Source organism: Schistocerca cancellata, chromosome 1 (genome assembly GCF_023864275.1).
Source record: "Schistocerca cancellata isolate TAMUIC-IGC-003103 chromosome 1, iqSchCanc2.1, whole genome shotgun sequence".
NCBI classification, from domain to species: Eukaryota; Metazoa; Arthropoda; class Insecta; order Orthoptera; family Acrididae; genus Schistocerca; species Schistocerca cancellata.
The window spans coordinates 442,829,339-442,836,967 of NC_064626.1; positions in this window are offsets into that span (position 1 = coordinate 442,829,339).

The window sequence follows — 7,629 nt, forward strand, 5'->3', positions numbered from 1 at the left end:
CGCAGTAACAACCCACAATTGAAGGCGACAGTGACATATATGTTTAAAATTTTAGCCGGCCGAAGTGGCCGTGCGGTTAAAGGCGCTGCAGTCTGGAACCGCAAGACAGCTACGGTCGCAGGTTCGAATCCTGCCTCGGGCATGGATGTTTGTGATTTCCTTAGGTTAGTTAGGTTTAACTAGTTCTAAGTTCTAGGGGACTAATGACCTCAGAAGTTGAGTGCCATAGTGCTCAGAGCCATTTGAACCATTTGTTTAAAATTTTAGAAAGCATTCTTGACTAGAGCTCAGCGATCGGTATAAAATGTTAAAAATACATTTGTCACTAAGGAAAGTATATTCGTACAGAAAAGTTAACTTGTACGACGGACAGAGATAATGGACTACCTCAATGCTCACGGTTACTATCTATGATGGTGGTGTACAGAAATTATTGAGTTAGTAAGTACAAATCAAATGGTATTTCTAATAAGATAACATGAAGATCGAATCTCTTATTCGCGATTAATAAGCTGGTTTCGAAAATATAGGTACGAAGCTCAGTATCCGTGAAGCACTTCTACATATGCTGGTTAAAATGTCTTTTATGTCAAAATTTTCCACAAATAGTAAGCTTTAGCACAAAATCAGTTTCAATTGAAAAATATTGTTATTATTTTCACTTCTAAGCATTATCGTTTTCGTCACATTAAAGCTGTTGTACAGTCTACAATAAATGTTAGACTGTTCCACCTTCATCTCCAACCCATTAGTGCACTTCTGGGGAAAAAGGTAGCGTTGCTCGTCTGAGTGACCCCATACGTTCCCTAACGAGGCAGCAGCGTCCATTATACGACCAAATGGTTCGTCGCACGTATTTTTTTTCTTTTGTACACTATCATCCACTGCCATGAACCAAAAAAATGTAGTGGTATAAGATCCGACGCTAGTTCTACAACAAAATCCATCTATTAGGTTAGGTACGGCTCAGATGTTCCGTCACACACCTGGGAAAATGTAGGGGAGTCCCGTCAATTCTGGAAGTACATTGTAGTCCACCTGGCCAAAGTAAATTCCTCAAGGTGATCAAAAAACGCACTGCAAGTTGCTCTGTCTCGTGATTCGCTCTTCTAAAATGACTGAACCTGTCAACATTTTACCGATCACTTACATTAAAACATCTCGGAAACCATTCGGGATAAGGCATACGTCCATGTGAAGTGTGTTACTTCAAATGAGCGTTCGTGTCATATCCCTCAACACTGACCTTTCCTCCTGCGACACGCCTTTCTCTTTCCACCTCTGTTCAACTTATCATCTTCCCTTTCCCTATCTATTTTCTCCTCCCCTCTCTCTCTTCAGCTCTTTCTCCCCCTATCTGTGTCCTTCCTCCTCTATGTCCATTCTCTTTTCCCCCATTCTCTCTCCCTCACCACGTTATCATCCCCACTCCAACAGGACGTCAGTAGTTCTCACACCCACAGTAACTGTTCTATTTAGTTCGAGTAAGTAACATGTATACCAAGTTTGGTTGAAATCGATCCAGGAGTTTAGGAGTATCTTTTCACGTGCGATTTTAGCGGGGTTCGCACATGTCACATATATTTACCTAAAATTAATGTATTTCACACGTATATCTACAAATATTTCACCTGTCTATCGAATTTCGCCCTGTAGTTTCGTGTTCACGCAGTTCAACGTTTATGACATAGCATCTTCTCAAATATGTGTTTTAAAATGATTTAATTTTGTAGGTATATTCAGTTTTGTATGTGAACACTGTTTGCAAAATTTGTTGGGAATGGAATTAGCGGTAAAGAAGAAATAAAATAAACCGTTATTTCTGATGCAGCAGTTTTATTACCTGAAAAGCGAATATGTGGTAACCGATAAACTTTTTCCTTTCATCATTTTGTGGGAGGCTCTCAGCGAGAAAAAGTCTCGTGAAGGTTTGAAAATATGTGTACAACTTGTTGCAAGTTACTAAGTGCTTTCATTCTCAAATACTAGCTGTTTGTGCGTCTTGAGCTACGTTCCTTTTTCACCCCCACTCTCACCTATTGAAAGTTAGGAGGTTCTGCCGCACAGTGGTTCTTCCCAAACAGTAAGTGATATGTGTACCAAGTTCGGGTAAAATCTATCAAGTCGTTTATGATGAAATATGGAACATACATATATACAGTACACACACTTTTGTAATATGTATGGATTTCAGCCTCAGGTTACACAAGCGATATCAAAATTAGTCAACTCATCAGAGGCTTTAATGACTGAGAAAGCGTTACTGTGATAGATTTCATAAGTTAGAAAGCGTCTTGTAATTTTTCCAGCATTGGAAGACGAAACTTTAGGCAGAGAATTATGCCTTCGGCTACTGCCTCATAAATAAATACCCCGAACATTGCAAATATCGGCCGTGAAGCCTGCGAAGAATGTGTTTTACGTGTTATAGGTATGGAAAACCGAAACGACTGCAGTGTTTCGTAGAGCGTTGATTCAACTTTCAGTTACAAGTCTTTTGGAAAACAGAGTAACATATATTTTATTTGTTTATCATTGACACCAGACTGGTACCGAACGTCTGCAGTTGGTTGTTGCGGCAAGTCCGTCGTAGCTGAATGGAGGTCGTCCCAGTGCACAACCGCGTTACCAATTCATGTTCGAGATAAAGCCCGCAGTTTACGCGTTGTGTTCTGAACTCGTATCGACAAGCACTGCAATTGCTGTCATTGTCCGCTATATTCGTACTGTCCTGTATTGCAGGAGCCGGAATGTTCCGAACTTCACGAGGAGTCGCGACTGCGCTGCGATTGTCTGTTAAACTGGTTGTCCGGGCGGCTGTTAAAGTGAGATCTGTGGGCCACATCGCCGCTGCGCTTCGTAGCAATTCAATTATGGCTGCTCGTAGCGCATCTGGACAGCGAACCGCGCACTGTCGTCATTCTGTTGTCCGACCAGAGAATCGTCTGTCTAACGCTACAAATATCCGCTACAGTCTCGGGCCTGACCTCTCGACAGCCTTGCTTCTTGTTGTAAGCGTGAACAACAAGAACTATCTCTTCGTGGCACGGATTTATCTTGTAACGAACTCAGCCTTCAACTGCGTTATGGTTTCACCGCGCTGATGTTCATGCGAAATTTCCGAATGGCATCACCAATAGCTTCGTGCAATCTGATTTTGCTTAAACAGGTTACTTTACTTACGAATGGAATTTGTTTTTTCGCACAATTTAACATGTAGATGTCCTGAGATAGCTAGACTGAGCTTGGTTTTTAGATACACCGTAGTACTTTTACATCCTTATTATTGATTTACCTTTTCCGGTTGCCAATCTTTTCTTTGGTGAAAGAGTGAACTGAAGTATGAACATCATAAACAGTTGCATACCAATACTCTTTGTTCCACTGGCCAACTCCCATGGAAGAGATGGGTCAGCGACTGACACCACGACAATTAATCTCCTTCTAGGATAAATGGTATAACATCAGTATTTCCATTATGTTGGGAGAATAGAAGTTTAAGACGTTGATGATTGAGGAAGGAGTTCTGGGTATTTTTTATAAAAAATCCTGTGAATGACTTTTAAATAAATTGCAATTAATGATTTTATATTTATTTATATTAATTTCACAATTATAAGGGTTGCTCAGATTCACACTCAGAACATTTCATAGTATGAACTAATTCTTCTTTCTATGTGTTTGCAGGGCAGATATACTTCTTGCAAGAAGTGGAAGCTTTCATGTGCTTACTGTCTTTCCTTCTGGAACTTAAGTAACAGCGTCCATTTTACGGCAGATTACGTCCAGCTGTACGTGTTACTTTGCCTCGTGGCTCTGTAATGATGTTCCTCTAGTTACAGCTTCTTCGTGTTGATTATATTCATACCTAAAAGTTGATAATTCTGTTGTGTAATTTCAGTTTAACTAGGGCATTTTGAACGCATCTTTTCATATTGAGGTCGCAAAGTTCTCGAGCAAGATCTCTCAGTTATTCCTTTCTTCCTCTTCGTGTAATGGTTATTTATCCATTTCTTGTGTGTATCTTAAAATATACTCGAATTCTACGCTACACTGTCGATCAAGCTGAAAAACGCCGCCATTGCCATTGACACATTACTCGACACCAGCTGCATAGTCATACACACTTATCGATCTTATCCACTCCAGACTTCATACGGTTGTAGTACAGGATGCTTTCTGGCTTCCCTTCTGCCACATTCATGTCATGATGTTTGATTGACAAACTGTAACCACTTTTCCTTTCTTATACACGTAAGTGCCATCATCACTGAAGGCAAACGAGAATGTTACCAGTATAGCTTTTTATAGAGAAACAGCACGGAGTTCCGTAGGTACACTTGGCAGCAAAAAAAGTGGTTCACTGCTGACTGCAACCAACATAATGTAGCTGTGTCGCAGGTCCTGTAACTGCCGAAGCACTGTGGGGTACAGTTGTTTGACTACTATTCGCTACAGTTATCACAAGAGACCACTAGAGAAAACTGCTCTGTATGGCAATGAGTCCAGATGTAAAACAGTACCATCATAAACAAATGAGGACCCTAGAGGTCAAGGGATCTAAGTGACAAAATCATAGTTTCGAGAAAACGCGGGTCAAAGTTTAACGGTTTTCATATGAGGGGACATGAGATTTTCACCATTTCGAACACTTCAGATGGCTACTCGGGTCCTTAGCCTTTTATTACCAATATTAATAAATAAGTAGAACATCCGGTTTATAGTTGCTAGGTACAAACAATGGACAATATTCACTTAGACCCCTCTACCTCTCACTTATAACAGAATAAAATGCTACTGCTCAGAGTACATACTCAACATAATTGACATTTATTTTTATAACGGGATACAGTATTGCATTAATAGTGTACTGATTGATTTACAAAATACAAATATTCGGGTTTAGTACTTATCAACATGTATCACCATCAACATCTGTGTCATAGATGTTGTTACCTAAGTCTGTAGCGACATCATCATCATCATCATCCACATGAGTACTAGGTGTGCCGGTCGAAGTAGCCGAGCGTTTCTAGGCGCTACAGTTTGGAACCGCGCGACTGCTACGGTCGCAGGTTCGAATTCTGCCTCGGGCATGGATGTGTGTGCTGTCCTTAGGTTAGTTAGGTTTACGTAGTTCTAAGTTCTAGGGGACTCATGACCACAGCAGTTAAGTCCCATAGTGCTCAGAGCCATTTGAACCATTTTAGTACTAGGTGTAAATGGTTCACCAGTCCTTGTTTCATGGAATAAACGTTTATAAAATAGGTGGTATCAGTGGCAAAAATTGCAGAAGTTCCATCAGGTCTTCCTATTTTGTGTATTTTCGCTTTGGCTTCACAGCAATTTATTGGAGACTAGGAAGTTGTTTAGGCATTTTTCCTCTCCGTTGTTTCTTCATTGGCAGTTTCTGGTAAGGCAGAATTCCTTCAGCTGATGTTGTCTTATAAAAAAGTGTATTTTGGTTTGCCTTTTGAAAATGAAGTACCTGCATTACTCATATCCGTGGCACATTGTTCCTAAACGACCAGTTTAGTGGTTGAAGATCAATGAAGTTTTCATCCGTCATTTTAGTAACAACAAATTTACGACTTTCTGCAGCAGCCACATTCATCGTTTTCCGGTACATAAATGTCACGTTGGTTCCTCTTTCTTTTACGTTCAATGATCCCGAAGTCCTGATCACATTCATTTGAAGACTGTCCAGAAACGAGGAAATAGTGATCACCATTTTCAATTTTTTTGTTCGTAGCAATTTAACACCAAAATTTTACTGTTAGATGGTTCTTGTTCTGGCCTCCTCATTTGTCACTGACGACTGAGATGTGCTTCACGGTGTGAGAACGGCTCTGTATATACGGCAGCAGGCAAGATGCTATATTCTGGCAACTGTTCCTTCATGCCACATAAACACATGAGCAGTACCACTGGTTAAGTTGTCAGTATTGAGGTCATATGTCCACAACTGTCGCATAAATTAAGCTTTCCATTTCGTCACATGTGGTGTCGGCAACATCGTTTGAAGGTCAAAGCATATTGCTACATGGTTGTCGTCCTTTAATTCCTTACATTCCCTTTTGGCTTCTTTCCTGCTTCTGCCTTCCTGACACGAAATTCTTCTTCAACTTCAGCTGCCTTTCTTTCATCAGGCTTACCACGTACAATTTTCATTTGCAACCTGTCACAATTGACACAGACATCGATATGAGGCCTGTGAAGGCTTAGGTTAAATTCTGTTCTGAATATATGTCTGTACAAACTTTCACTTTCAAGTTTCACCTTTTCGTCTTCGTGGAAAAATGTTTCATACATTTCATACATAATCGAAAGTATGAATGTTAGTACTCTCGGTTTGGAGCTTTTTCTCTACTATAATGGCTTCAGTACATCGGGAATCTTATTATATGCTCCATGAGTATTGGAATTCTGTTTGCTGGAATTTTATTCGGGGGCTCTTTCCTTCCCAGTTTGTCACGTGGCGAAATGCCAGATGGGTTTGATTTTTTGCTAATGATAACGTTTCTTATCCTTTTGTTGCATATGTCAAGCGTTTTTGCAAAAAAGGTTTAGCACATTCTAAACCGTCTTGTTTATCAATACATGACACATCTTTGTGACTAACAGCTGTGGTTTTCTTCCTCAACACAATCTGTACGTCAAGGCACCATTACAGAACGATGTCTGAAGTTTCCAGCTACCTAGTTTCCAATAATCTCTAAATATTACTTCCCTCTCCCCAAGGGGAATGTTTTCGTAACATTTGTACCTGCACAGGTGATTGTATTCACGTAAAGTTTTAGCCCCATGCAGCGTCATATTACGATTAACACAAGCCTGTCCTGTGTTCCTCAATGTCTTCCTCTTCTAAGATTTCCAGATGCGCTCCCTTCTTAACCTTTTCTTTCCCGGGCTGAGGTTCAGGGGGAACAGCATTGGCCGGCAAGTCCTCAATTTGACCAGGTCTTCGTTCTGCTTCTGCTTCTGTGACATCTAAAAATAACGTATACTGAATGAGGTTTTTTGTAATACACATTTTCATTGTTTGTTGCTACACTGATGAGAGGCCTAAAGTTTCCATATTTGTACTACTAAATAAATAAATTGCTACCCAGATATAAATACCTAAGCAACTAGAAAATAATAGTATTTTAGCACAACGCACCAATCATTTGCAGCCTAGACTGACCATCTTTCTTATTCCCATTCATTGCGTACAAACGATGTATTTACAGTTACATTGTATGAAACGCCCAAAATGACTAAACACCGCATCAAATGGTCACGTGTCAGCTAGTCTTGTGCGAAACATAATGTGGTTGTACGCTTTGTCATTAGGACTGATGTCTTTTTCCACGAACGGAATCTATTGCACTGTTTGGTGATGATGGGGTCCTAGTGATACTGGACTTATAGTGCGCCACTGTTTAACTACAACCCAACAAGTAGTCAAGGAGCTTCACGCTAGATAGCACGTACTGTCGATAAAATCACTAGGATTTCCTTACCACCGAACACATTAGTCTTTTCACATCCCATTCCTGTACTTAACCCATTTTTGTCAAAAATGTCAATTAGACCCGTTGACCTTTGGGGTCCTCAAATTTGAGAACATACTGTTAGAGATGACAT